The sequence below is a fragment of the Diabrotica undecimpunctata genome, chromosome 3 (assembly GCF_040954645.1).
Source record: "Diabrotica undecimpunctata isolate CICGRU chromosome 3, icDiaUnde3, whole genome shotgun sequence".
Lineage (NCBI taxonomy): Eukaryota > Metazoa > Arthropoda > Insecta > Coleoptera > Chrysomelidae > Diabrotica > Diabrotica undecimpunctata.
Window position 1 is genome coordinate 31,929,779 of NC_092805.1, and position 15,573 is coordinate 31,945,351.

At 31.8% G+C, this 15,573-nt stretch overlaps 1 protein-coding gene across 1 annotated transcript in view; it reads left to right on the forward strand.

The window, feature by feature from the left end:
• The first annotated feature begins 334 nt into the window (after positions 1–334).
• Positions 335–15,573, forward strand: part of LOC140436640 (glucose dehydrogenase [FAD, quinone]-like) — a 66,614-nt gene continuing 51,375 nt past the window's right edge. The window contains exon 1 of the mRNA XM_072525636.1: positions 335–572. The gene's annotated coding sequence lies outside the window, so the exon portion shown is untranslated. The remainder of the gene's footprint in view (positions 573–15,573) is intronic.

Sequence of the window (15,573 nt, forward strand, 5' to 3'; positions counted from 1 at the left end):
ATTTCTGCTGTACCTACATGCAATGTAGATTTTGATTAGAATTTCTATACGAAATATTTTATAACGACAATTTTAATAAATAGATGATAGTGTAGAGAAGTAGCTAGACATAAACATATTAAATTTTTCATGTAATTTGTATATATTATCAGCCTTGCGGTGAGACTATCACAATTTGATGGCAATTTATGTAAGAACGTCGAAGTAAACAAGGCATTCTCTCGGCAATAAACGAAATAAATAGACCCATTAGTATTCACCCCGTATACGAGTCGAAGGTAAAATGCACTTCGAGAAGAGAGCTCCAAGGAATGCCGACAATTATTATCAGACAAACTGACGTTTACAGGTGGGGAACTATCAGCTCATATATGCTCCCAATGTGGATACACATATATAAAATAAATCAAGGCAAGCGGCGCGAAAACATTTGAAAATCGACGATATCAGTCAAAAAGTTTGGGTCCCAGAGGCGGCTGCCCCCGATCACTTTTTGTGTCACTGTGTTGGTGCAAGTGAAGGTTATTGGTGCAATATTGGAAATTGCGTGCTCGTAATTGGATTTAAATAAGGTAATAAGTTTTTTTGTGGAAATACCACATGCAATTTAATTGTTAATGATAAGAAAAGATAATATGTACGTTTGCCATTGTGTTAGATTTGTGATGCAAATGCATAGACCGGCAAAAAGAATCGAGTTAATTTGTAGTCGCTAAAAAAGAAATGTTAAAAGTAATTTTAATGTATTTTGTAGTAATGGTAGTTTTAGACAGGGGCGGTATTTTTTTAAAAAACGAATAATATATTTTTAATTTTTTAAATATTGAACCAAGAGACCAAATATCGAAAATGATTTTTTTACTAAGGTACGTTTTCTCCATGCGCCCTAAGACTACAGAATTCTTATATTTTCGAGAGAAGACGAGGGGTTGTGATGGTTGGATTTTAACTAAAAGATTCAACAAATCTGGAAATTCTAGGAAAAACCAAAATTAAAAATTCTGGTGGTATGAAACACGGAAGAAATGAGAATTACTCAACTGATTAATATAAATTGGCTCATGTAATTCCTCAGAATTCAAAACAAATCAACTTCTAGCGATTATCATCAACTTTGAAGGAATAACTGCACATATTCCACCCGGCTTCATAATTTAACTTTCTACAAAATAGGGTTTGACATTTGAAATGTGTAAGATTATTAAAGTGAGATATTACAAAAACACTCTCACCTAGGGATTCATAAATTTTTAGTGGAAATATTTTTAAATAAACAATCAAAACGTCAAACTCATTATTTTGCTCATAGCTTGAGCAAAATTGTCTATTTAAAGATTTTGAAGTCAACGGACAACTTAAAAAAAAAGTACACAAAATGAGATATGGTAAATTAAAATTCGATAATAAACAAAAAAGTTATTGCAAAATGAACAACAAAATCGCTGTTTTTGAATATTGTTAATAACTTTTTTATTATTTATTAAAATTTGTTTAAATGTACTTGAACTTGAAAAACCTTATCGTGTTTAAATTTTGTGAAAAAAATGGGCCAGATCGGTTAATAATTTTTGCGAAATTTAATTTGTTTATAAGATTTTTTGAAAAATGAGCTCACAAGGCTGTTTCAGATAATTTTACTAATGGGATCTCATTATTCTGGGTTTTATTTTCTTCTTTAATGCATATACTAAGAACCTATGGAAAAAAAGTTTAAAAAAATTACATTTATGTACACACAATGATTAAATAATCAATAGCACTGTTTAAGCTTATAAACATATACAATTTACATTTAACAACTCAGAATTTAGTTCAAATTAAACGGCTAAAAAATATTTGGAAAGCTGATTAAAAAACACAATTTTTAAAACCAAAGAATGTTTTGGGGACCTCAGGGGCCAAGATAGCCCCTTTTTTGTTTTAAAAATCACTGTTACGTTAATTAACAACATTAAGATCTGACACTAATCAACCAAAAAATGTTTTGGGGCCCTCAGGGGCCAAGATAGCCCCTTTTTTGTTTTAAAAATCACTGTTACGTTAATTAACAACATTAAGATCTGACACTAATCAATCTTTTACAAGAAAAGTTAAAGTTTTTAACAAAACTTTTAGCAAACAATATTATTAAAAATTTTTTAAACGGAGTGTTGTAAACAAAGAGTATTTTGTGAGTAAAAGGAGTGAGGGTAACCGACCGAAGTGCCAGCCTCGCTCTTCAGAAAATCTAGACAATTTGGTATTTCTTTTTTAAACTGGGGTAAAACAATAAAATAATTATTGTACATTAATAATAGTATTTTCATTGCAAAATTATCCAAAACAAAGCAGCTAATAAAGTCCTTTTGCCCTATGACGGCCGATATGCAATTAGATATGATCAGTGGGCCTCAAACAGTGGGGCGTTAATATTTAATTCCGATCGCTTGAAAAGTAAAAATATTTAATTTACTCTATTTTATGTTCAGTAATAATATTGGACTTTACTGTATCAAAGGCAAATAAAATGAATATAATATGTATACACATTAATTATTTGTCGACATCAAATGTTCATCAAGGTCTCTATAAGTCTCTGTTTTGCGTAGAGTGAAAATTATACGAATGGTTTTGCATGCAGTTAAATTGGAAAATACTTGCCAAGTTGCTGGTATGTCCAAATTTGAATAAAATACATACAAGACTTTACTTTCTGCAGACGTTGTATTAAATATAACCTTGAAACAAATTGGCACTAAATCACGCTGAGTTTTCAGCAAAACAAAATGTTTAAACACGTGTAGTCCAGTAATTAATACCAAAGCTATTGAGAGTATACAGTAAAGTAATTAGACCGAAGGTACTTTATCGTTTAACTAAAACACACCACAAAGTCCGAATTGAATTCCCGAAACACTTTTTTTTACTTATTTTTAGCAAACGGTTTGTCCTATTCACTGTCTGATATTTCACTATCAGAGTAATTACTATCTGAATTGTCTATCCAAATAATTAGAGGACGGACTTCATCTATAACTCGCTCGGTTTGAAAAGACTGAACGAGTATGTCTTCCATATGTCTAATACAATTTTGCCATTGTTCTGCCTTTTTTTGGTCTAGAGATTCTTTCCATAAACTAAGAACGCTAGCGTCATCTGTTGTTTTGGATGCATGTTTATCGTAAAAATTTTTGGCTATACCCCAAACTAACTCAATTGTATTATATTTTCAATGATAGAGCGGAAGTCAAAGAACTTCATGGCCATATTTAAGAGCCATTTGGCCAGTAACAAATTTCTTTTGAATTTTGTGCTCTCCACACCTTTGAAGTAAATCGACTTTTAAAAATATGTCACTGTGATAAATTTTCTTTTTTGTCAGCCACAACTTTATTTCTTCTTTTGTCCAGCTGCTTGAAGGAAATCTCTCTTCTACTCTTGAGTGGTAGGAAGCATTATCCAACACTATTATGGATGGTCACTCCAATTTTTTTAACAAATTTTCTTCAAACCATTCTTTAAAAATATTTTCATCCATATTTCCATGGTAATCACCTGTATTCTTTGTGGACGAAAAAATTAAGCGTTTACCGGAACGACTGGAAGAATAACATTTCGTGGTGCCATATTGCAAGGATGAATTTGACATATATCCTTTAGCGAAAATCCAAGTTTCATCTAAAAATAAAACTTGCCTCGGACTATCAGACGTTTTATTGTTGATGTATTTTCTTAAAAAATGCCACCGATTTGAAACAACAGAGAGTTCACACAATATTTGTCTATTATTTGTCTTTTTATATCGAAAACCTAAATGTTTCAGCACTCTCCACAAATATGTTAAACTAATATCACACAGTTCCTTGTCTTTTATTTTTTGTAACACAGCACTAATATTTTTAATTGCAAGTTTAATTGACTGGTGCAAATCTAAAGTTTTTGGATGTCGACAATTCCTTTTGCTTACTTTATTTATTTCATCCTCACTCATCTTACTAATTCTTCGGAATGTCCTCTCTGACATAACTCAAGCATCGCATGTACGTTTCTGAACTGCCATAATAAATGTCAATGGGCCCATATTATTTTTTTCCAAATTGAAATAACTTTCGACTTTCAGAACTAAACGCCGTTCTTCTGAAAATAACACTCTATGTTTCGACTGTATTTTATTTTCTTCCAAATTACTCATTTTATTTTAAAGTACCGCTTCACTACACTACTATAAAAATAATACGTACTTATATACAACTACTACTCCCTAAAAAGAACGAGGGTTGTACAACAGACGAAACAATCGAATACAAATTATTTAACAGCCAATGCTAAACAAGCATAAACACTGCATTTATTGTGATTGCAAAAACCATTCGAATGTTTTAACTAAGATTTTTGCTGATATTTTGCTAAATTATTAAATAACACCAATACAACCCACGACCATAAATTAATTTTTAATGATAAACAGAAGTATAATATGATGACAAGTTTGAATTTGATCATAACGTGTCGATGACAGAAAGATATTTTTAAATAGCATGAATCATTTTTCAATGATTGTGTGGATTTAAAAAATACATTACTAAACAAATTTTTAAAGTGTGTATAAAGGAGATTACAATTATTATGACACATGATACCCCTTATTTTACAAATATGTTCTTGTAAAGGCACAACTTTGATTATTGGGTAAACCTGCATTATACGATACGTCAGAAGAAAATAAAAAAAATTAACATGTAATAAATTCACTGTTTAAATAAATATTCCGTACTCGTACTATTGCAATAAAATATTAAAACCAATAAACGATAACTTGTTGAGCAGTGCTGATTGAAACAACAGAGCAGTAAAATGTTATTCATAAAGGTGGTGTAAAATATATCGCCGCTTATCTGGTCCGCTAGTAATAAAGTTACCATCATTTAATTGCAAAGCCGCCTTCTTAAGTGGAAAATACTTTACCACGGGATGTACAAATCTTTTCTTAAGTCGCCTTTTTATTGTAATTTATTTATTAATCTATTTATTTATTTATTTAAAATATAATTATATTAAATAAATGTTTTCATAAACAATTTTTCCATATACTCTTATTAAATTTGAACAAATAAATTTTTTAGTATTAAAAAAATTATATTTAGAAAAAAAAAATGGTTCCCATAATAATAATTATTATATTATGAGAAATTATAACCTCTTAAATTTTGGAGGAGCGCCAAGTTTTCAGTAGAGACAAAAAACTGTTTTAATTGAGAAATAATGAAATAATTCTTAATATTTTTATTAATAAACTTTGGTCCAATTAATACTATTGACATACAAATTTGAAGTCCACTGAAATAAAATTGTTTACCCTTTAATTAATTTAAAAACATTAAGATATCAAAACGTTGTAAGTGGCATTATTTATTTAAGTCATAACATTGTAAGTGCATATTTATTTGTATTTAAAAGTCAAAAGAAAAAGATCCAATTACCAATAATTATAGTGATAATTTTTCGACTGTTCTAACAACCATTCAAATTTCGTCATTTTGTGTCATGTGGAACAATTTCACCCAATCATGTCAACATTAGACTGATAATTGCATTCAGTGCAATTTTCAATCCCTATGACAACACGATCGAGTTTGACAACTTCATCCAAATAAATTTCAAAATGTCACGTTTCGGCAATGAGAATGTTCAAAGTATAAATGCGCTAATCAAAGAAAAAATTTCCAGAAATACAACCTACAGTCACAAATATATTTGGGGAATATTCATGGAATTTTGCTGCGGACGAGAATATGAGTTGAATGAACATAGAAGCTTAGAAGAATTGGCGTTGATACTAAAAGATTGGGCCGTCAATATGAGAAAGAAAAACGGGGACGAATTCAAAGAGGCAACGGTGAAGACAATGTGGAACGTTTCGTGCAAACTATTGCAAGAAAAGTACTATAATGACTATAATATTATGATTGACCCGTTTAACAATATAGTGTTTAAACCAGCCCGAGATGCCCGCGATGCAATCAGGAAGAAACTACAAGCAGATCCATGTAAACGTAAGGCTAGTTCAGTTTCGTTAAATTGGTCTGAAATTAACAAAATAATATTGCTTTGGGATGAAAATACCCTTGAAGGTCTTATGCGTAAATTTTACCATATTGCTGCTGTAGAATTAGCGTGGCGAGGAGGAGAGGCAGTTGCTTGTCTGGTGGATTTTTTTCAAATCGAGAAAAATAACGATGACACTCCAACAAATCGCATTGAATACAATCCGGTATTCAGTAAAACGTGCCAAGGTGGTTCTACAAGCTGTGCAAGTAGTAAATGGTTGGTTATCAATAGTGAGAGACAAAGATGCCCTGTACGTCTTTTTCATAAACTGATATCAAAACGAGGCGACAATATTACCTCACCACGACTGTTCTTAAAACCAAATCGACACTGGAAAAATGAAACTGACAAATGGTACGATAATGTACCTGTTGGAAGAAATACAATGAATGGATGGACTAAATCTTCTGCTGAAGCAATTGGCTTGAATGTAAAGGAGAAAAAGATAACAAATCACTCGAATAGATCAACTGCTGTTAGCGAATTAGCAAAAAGTGGTGTAGAAGAACAACAATTGCTAAAAATTACTGGTCATGGCCATCAGAATTCTATAAAACCATACTTGAATCTCGATCAAGAACACCACAACAAGATTATAAATATTATGCGTGGTAATAGATCTTCTATAGTAGAGAATAGCAACGAATCTAATGTTAACTTAAATTTTAATAATTGTACTTTCACTAACTGTACTTTTAATAAATAAATGTTTCCCTTGATAAGTTACCTTCGTTCGATTGGTGGCACTGACGAAACTAGATGTAAACGGTTCAAAATGTGTAATATAAAAGTACCTATTGATATTATAAATTATAAAAGTCGAAATAAATTTAAAAATTGTTACGTAAATATGACCAAATTTAATTATGTAAATTAAGTCTAAAAATAATGCCGAAGGACCGAATCAAAGTTAAATTGAAAAGAAAAAAAAACAATTAATTTAATGAAACAAAATGAATTGAAGTTATAATTATTTATCATCCGGCCGAAGTAACCAAATGTTTTGTATAAAACTTAACGAGGTCGCTGGTTAAATGATAATCGATAAATAATAATAACGAAAAAATGAAATAATTTGTTTGTAAGTAAATTAGCGAAAAATAGCAAATGTTCGTAAATAGATATGTAAAATAAAATGCAATTCAAATAACAATTGGCAGATTTAATATCTTATTGTCAATTCTATATGAGATTCACTTACCTTTTGTCTGTGGTTGGGCCTCGCTTTTAATTAATCAGCCAATTTGAGTTCGAGAATTTAAAGGATGAACTAAAGCCATATTATTCTTAGCTAATATACTATGATTGAATAAAAGATTTAAAACTAAATAAGTTCATATTCTGAATATTAAAAATAAAATATTTAAATCAGTCTTGATACTTTTCCAAACACCATACTTGAATCTCGATCAAGAACACCACAACAAGATTATAAATATTATGCGTGGTAATAGATCTTCTATAGTAGAGAACAGCAACGAATCTAATGTTAACTTAAATTTTAATAATTGTACTTTCACTAACTGTACTTTTAATAAATAAATGTTTCGTTATGTTGAATTATGATTTTTTTTTCGAAAAATTATCCGCCGAATATCCCTCGGACATTGATGAATGCCTCATAATTTCATGACAAATTTCTCAAGCTCGTTGCTTGGTAACAGCACGAAGCCGAAGGCTGAGCTCAGCCTTCGGCTTCGTGCTGTTAACAAGGAACGAGCTTTCGATTGTCATGAAATTATCTCGTCTGTTATCAATGTTCTAGGGATATTACTACTGAAAATAAAGCTAAGATTTATTTATTTACTTAAGTAACTTTAATTAAAAATTTAAAAATCAGAATTTTATAAGGTTTTCGTAAAAAGTTTTTACTTCTGCTAAATATGGTAGCATGGCTTTGATATCTTTATTTTTTTCGGTAGACAATGGCCCAGGAATTTTCTTCATCTCGATTTCCAACTCCTCAAAGCTCGCCTTACTGATTTCAGGTTTGATTACTGAATTTTTAAGCCATATAAACTTCACCAAAGTTTACTCCAATCATAGTAGCCGAAGATATCTGCAAGTTTTTAGTGTTTATCATGAATTGGGCTTTATTTAGCTTTCTAGCTATTCATTTAGCTTTAGATTCATCCAGTCAAAAAATGTGGTAGTATTCAATACTAAGAACGGATTTTTCTTTCCAGCATTAGCAGTAATTTCAATGAGGTCTTTTGGTATAAGCGGCTTGGCATGCTTCTTTGCTTTCTCTATCATGCAAGCGAGGTATGTCCTTTCACAGGAAATTTATGAGTAATTTCTGAAAACAAACTTTTTGCAATCAAAACGAGATACATAACAAGTAAAGCCTTGTTGCACCACAATTATCTGACCAGAGATTTAGCTTTTGCTTATCTGTAGTGAATTCTATGTTGCTACTGGTAAAAAACCTGTACAGACAAGAAGCTACCTCGTTAGACCCCCTTTACCCGACAGTTTCATTCCAGAAGAACATGATGCCCCTTTCTTCGTCTTCTAAATGAATACCCATATTAATAAGGGCAAGCTGACGGCTGTAATACATTTGCGTATGAGTTAATGTTGGAAAATACATCTGTTGCTGGAGATCAAATTGAACCATTCGAATACCTGAGTTGTTTCCTCTGGATTCTATGCAATCTTTACTCATTTGTTGTTTTGCCACGTCAGCTTGCCTGTGGTGAATTTCTAGTTTTTGCTTAGCATCAGCCTTTATTGGGGAGGCTTAAATGAAAGATTAAAAATATATCATTAGGTATGGATCATCAAAACTGTCTGAAATGATCCGAAAATTATTCGAAAGATGCTTAAACGGAGAAGAAGTTCCAGAAGAATGGAGACAATCGTATATCTCTCCAATACACAAGGAAAGCACAAAGACGGATCCTAGAAACTATAGTCGGATCGCAGTGATTGCTACTATAGGCCGACTATACTCAAAAGTACTACGAAACCTGAGAAAATGATACCAAAGACAAACAACTCGAAGAACAAGCGGGATTTATTGATAATATTTTCACATTATAGGTTTTAAGTTTAATTAAAGTAGATACCATAAAAAACAAGATAGTTGCCTTAATTAAAAATATGTAAATTGTAAACAGTTATTATATATTGGAAACACGTGGGAAAAAAAAAGTTACAACCAAAAAAACATTAAATACAGGTACTAACAAAACTTTTTCATTTTGTTTCCATGTTTTGAAAATCAAAACATGTGACAAACATGTAGCTTTCTTAAATAAACTTAATTAAATTATTGTTAATAGTACTTTTGCCACTTAAATTATTAATTAATATATACAGGGTGGCCTGACGAGAACGAAACAGAGGCATTATCAGGAACTGCAATATTTTAGTTGCAGCGACAGATTGATTATTAATTAAAGGGTGACACATATTTTCGTTATTTTCGATTATTTTACTGCAACCCTAAGCCAATGTAAGAATCAACTCAAGATTTTTAACAGCAATGGAGGTCAAATAAGATATAGTTTTAAAGCCCTTGTGATTTTCTCTACATTAGTCTTTAAATTTTAAAATTTGGTCGAATATTTTATTTTACTTATTTAAAAATAAATCCATTTTAAACAATAAACTGTATTTACCTGCTTAATCAGTTGATTACGTACACCAATGGTTTAGACTTTAATCTTTCTTCGCACAGTTTTTGTCTTTTTTGTCACATTTATCACACTCAGTATACGAACCCATAAATACCGTGCAATTAGAGGATTGATGATCTTGTAAATATCAGTTGTAAGCATTAATCTGCAGTCTGAAAGTTTAAAACCATGACCAATCTATTCTGGAAAGGGTAGATATTATTTTGCTGTATTTTATAAACAGTAAATGTGCCAATATGACATCTCAGGAATTTACTAATCGACATTAAGATAAACGTGTCAGTAGGAACTATGTTTTGAAATTCTTTAGTTTTGGAGAACTGAAGGGCCTGTAGTTAATGAAGCTCGTGAAGTTGTAGTATTAGGATATGTTCAGGTATGTCCCATGATAATTACGCTAGCAGCTGTATCTGGAATCAAGCTATTTAGCGCCCAGGCTGTTTTGAAAAACAATTTCCATACATTTAAAATACACTTAGTGCAGGGACTTAATGAGGATAATTATGACCGCCGTTTGTAGTTTTGTGAAATATTGAGCAATAGAGCAGTGACCGATCCACTGTTTTTCTTTAATTTCTCTTTAATCGTCACAATTGCCTGGGGTTTGAATCACAATGGTCTGATTCAAACCCCAGGATTTTCAACGAGATACATACACTGAAACTGCAAAAATGCATAAATGTATGGGTTGGTATTTACAATTACTGGAAGACGTCATTAATCCTGCCTTAAATGATATTATTGAAACTGATCAACAGTATAACGAAGATCATTTGGTTTTATAACAGGACTGTGCTCCTCCGCATTATGCTTTATTTGTTCCGTATTAAGAAGAAGCTGCATTAAATGGCCTCCTCGGTCACCCGATTTGTCTCCACTGAATTACATTTTGTGAGGACTCCTAAAAAGTAAAATCTATAGATCACCACCAGCGTCTTACGACAACGAATTGTTAACAAATGCTGTCGAATCACTCCGCGAATACTTCGGAATGTGAAAGAATGGTTCGAACAGAACTTTTATCATTGTAAGGGCACCGAAGGTCATCAGTGTCAACATTTAATCATCTAAGAAGTAACTAAGCAGCTAAAAATATTAATTTCGAATTATATTTTTTTAAATAATCAAATAAAGTATTGCACCGAATTTAAAAATGTAAAAACTATTATATAGGGAACTACAAGGGCTTTAAAATGATATCTTATTTGATCCCCGTTATCATTAAAATATGTTGGGGTAATTCTTATTCTGGCTTGGAGATCAAAGTGAAATAATCGAAAATTCCGGAAAAAAGTGTCCCACTTTAATAAAAAATTGATGTGTCGCAGAATTTTTCAAAAATGTCGGCGCAGTTCCTGATAGCGCTTCTGTTTCGTTTTTGTCCGGCCACACTAAAACTCTTCAAAGTATTATTATTTAAATAAAGACTATATCACCATAAAAACACGATAGTTGCTTTAATTACAAAACTGTAATTTGTAAAGAGTTATTCTATTTGTTATTCTATATTGGATATATATATATATATATATATATATATATATATATATATATATATATATATATAACACGTGGATCAAAAATCGTTACAAAAAAACATATTAAATACAGGTACTAACATTTTTTCATTTTAACAAATTGTTTCTATATTTTGAAATTCATACGTGCAACAAAAATGCAGCTCTCTAAAAACAAACTTAATTAAATCATTGCACTTTTGCCATTGAATTATTAATTAACATATAATTTAAAAACCAATTGCCAATAGTAAATAAATTAAATATTTAACATAATTACCAACAATTGATTACCGTTACTTTTTCTATATCGATCGAACAAAACAAACATTAGTGTAGCAAAAAATAATCAATTATATAAAACTTATCACAAACATATTAACAATGTGTTCTGGGAAAGGCCAGAGGGAAGAAGGTCTGTAGGGCGGCCTAGAAAAAGGTGGAAAGATGCAGTCAAAGAAGATCTAGAGAAAATGGGAGTGCGACAATCGGAATTACTGGCACAGGACCGACAAACATGGAAGAAACCGAATTATAATTGTATTTTTATATAGTTATTATTATTGTAATAATTAAGTGATGCCTACTAAATTTTCTCCCGAGGAAGATAAAAGACTAGTGGATCTAGTACAAATTGTAAGACAGTTCCAAATAAATCCTTGGAAAGTCTAAAATATTCTCGAAATTTTTCCTTGTTTTGAAACAATCTTCTTTCGACTGTTAATTTGAAAGCACCTTCTGTATTAAGACATGAAAAAATTTCGTTTACATTTTTATTTCTTTTATTTAAATTTAACGTTATCAACTCTTCTTCTTCCTCCTCTTCTTGAATTAATATAATTATTGCATTAAGTTCGCGAGAATTCATTTTTTTTAAACGTACAACCTTTGAGAGAATAAATGTGAAACTAATTTTTAAACTTGTTTTGAGCGCGACAGAATTAATGTATGCCAACTAATCTAACAAACCGACTCACCCAAAACTGACGTGAGTCGAGTACAACAGATTCTGCTGTACGTGTATGCTGTGCGCTGCGCACTGTTCTAACAAACCGTAGCTTATGATAAAACGGTTTGTTAGGTTCTGCTGAGCTGCGCGCACTGCAGTGCGATAGTCGTGTACATCGACGGTGTGCGCTGGAATCAACTGCGATTTGATTTGGACGCAAACGTTCAGCTGAGCTCACAGCGTACACATCTATACTGAAATTATAATTGTATTTTTATACAGTGATGAGTGCCTTAAGAACCGGCAAAATAACGCAAAAGATAGAAAACATAATACGTTGTGAAATAAAAAGAGATGAAAGTAGTAGAGGTGGGAAATTATCGATAGAAACCTCTAATTTACATTAAATTGCATTCATTCATTCATTTTGGCTTTACAACCCTGTGTGGGTCCTAGCCTCCCCAAGAATTTTTCTCCAGTCGTCCCTATCCATCGCCTTCCTCCGCCAAGCACATATTTCCATATTTCTCATGTCTTCATCGATGTTATCTAGGAATCTTGTTCTGGGTCTTCCTCTTCTTCTTTGACCAATAGGTCTATCAAGGAGCGTTTTTCTAGCTGGGTCGGTTTGCTCCATCCGCATTACATGGCCTACCCACCTCAGACGTCCTATCTTTATGTGTTTTACGATATCTGGTTCCTGGTATATCCTATAGAGTTCGAAGTTGTATCGTCTTCTCCAGACACCATTTTCATTTACCGCTCCATAGATGCGCCTTAGTATTTTTCTTTCGAAACATCCTAACATGTTTTCATTGCTTTTTGTTAAAGTCCAGGTTTCTGAACCATATGTTAGGACTGGGCGTATTACTGTTTTGTAGAGTTTTACTTTTGTATTTCTTGATATAACTGTAGATTTAAAAAGGGGATTAAGCCCAAAATAGCATCTATTAGCCGTGCAAATTCTGCGGTTTATCTCTGCGGTAGTGTCATTTTCAGTATTGACGAGCGTTCCCAGGTATACAAATTCGTTAACTGCTTCGATGACGTCATTTTCTATAACAAGTAGCCGTAGTGTTTGTGGTTGCGTACCTATTTTCATGTATTTTGTTTTGTTGGTGTTTATTATTAAACCCATTTTTGTAGTCGCTTCCTTTAATGCTACGTACGCCTCTCGTGCTGCGTTTTCCGTTCTCCCAACAATATTGATATCATCAGCGTATGCTAAGATTTGCACAGATTTGTTATATATTGAACCGGTAGTGGTAATTTGTGACGTACGTATTACTTTTTCCAGAGCTAGATTGAATAGTATACAGGAGAGTGGGTCTCCCTGACGTAGCCCGTTATTTGTTTTAAAAGGTTCAGAGAGTTCCCCCTGGATTCGTACTTTGCATTCAACTTTTTCAAGGGTTAGTTTGGTTAAACTTACCAACTGATTTGGTACTCCTAGGTCTATCATTGCTCTAAACAATTCTCTTCTATTTACAGAGTCGTAGGCTGCCTTGTAGTCTATAAATATGTGGTGCGTGTCTACACCGTATTCCAGTGTTTTCTCTAGAATTTGTCTTAGGGTTGAAATCTGATGAATTGTTGATTTACCACCTCTGAAACCAGTCTGGTATTGTCCTATTATTCGCTCTGCATATGGTGCCATACGATGGCATAGTATATTGGAGAATATTTTATACGCTGCATTTAGGAGCGTAATTCCTCGATAGTTAGAGCATTCAAAGATATCACCCTTTTTGTGTATGGTGCAAAGTATTCCAATATTCCAATCACTGGGAAGGGACTTCTGTATCCATATTTATTTTATAAGCTGCTGCTGTAGGGCTATTATGATATCGTGGCCACCTTTATATAATTCCACTGGAGATTAAATTGCATTAGGACTATCGATAGTTTCCCACCTTTAGACGTTAGCTTATGAGCTAGTTAACTTCAGTCATAATATTACGAGTATGACGTCGAACATTTATTTACATTTTTTAAATTTCGCATAAAGTAAAAACTGATTAAGGCAATAAAGCAAATGTAAGTAAACAGTTTAATTAGTAGTAATTTGATAATTAATTCTGTGTTGACGAATACAGAATAACAAGCTATGATAATTATGTATTGAGGGGAGTGTATGCGATGTCTCAAATCATAGTTTATTATTAATCAATACTTTAATTTTGGTGGGAAATTTTCGATAATTCTAATGTAATGTAAAGTAAATTATAGGTTAATATCGATAATTTCTCACCTCTACTACTTTCATCTCTTTTTATTTCACAACGTATTATGTTTTCTATCTTTTGCGTTATTTTGCCGGTTGTTAAGGCACTCATCCCTGTATAGTTATTATTATTGTAATAATTAAGTAATGTCTACTAAATTTTCTCCCGAGGAAGATGAAAGACTAGTGGATCTAGTAAAAATTGTAAGACAGTTCCAAATAAATCCCTGGAAAGTCTAAAATATTCTCGAAATTTTTCCTCGTTTTAAAACAATCTTTTTTTTTAAGGTTAAAGTACGTTTATTGACGTTTCAATTTCCACTTCGGAGTGAAAAAGTTACTTTTTCTTCTGACGGATATTCTCAAGTTAAAGTTGATTTCGTGTAATCGAATGAACTATCTTATAAGTAAAGTCGTCCCAGGAACGCAACTAAACAATATTGGCAATATTATTTTAAAGTCCTCTACTTTAAAATGTATAATGCATGTCTGAATTGTCAATATAGATGAGTCAGATAAAATTAAATTATTAGAAGAATTTTTCACTAAGTAACAAAAAAACAAAATTTGTTTAATTTACTAATGTTTGTATTTTGAGAACGATTTCCGAAGTGGAAATTGAAACGTCAATAAACGTACTTTAACCTTTAAAAAAAAATTAAAACAATCTTTCTTCGACTGTTAATTTAAAATTTAATTTCGTTTACATTTTTATTTCTTTTATTTAGATTTAACGTTATCAACTCTTCTTCTTCCTTCTCTTCTTGGAGTAATAAAATTATTGCGTTAAGTTTGCGAGAATTCATTTTTTAAACGTACAAGCTTTGAGAGAATTAATTAATTTCTAAACTTATTTTGTCGAGCGCGACAGAGTATACAGATTGAACGAATTTAAAACGGAACATACAATTTAATATATGTCTGTTTGAACTGCATTTGAAATAGTGGACCAATATAAAACTTGGACAAAAATAAATCCATACCCAGTGATAGACATTGTATAAAATATCGTTCAATTATCTGTCTCCTTTAAAGGAAACAGGAGCTTGCCTAATAGTCGGAGAGATAGAGCCGAAATTTTGGAATGATCAGTAATATGACATTTCTCTATTGGAATTATATTCATTGTAACTGGGTTAAGATAAGACTTTG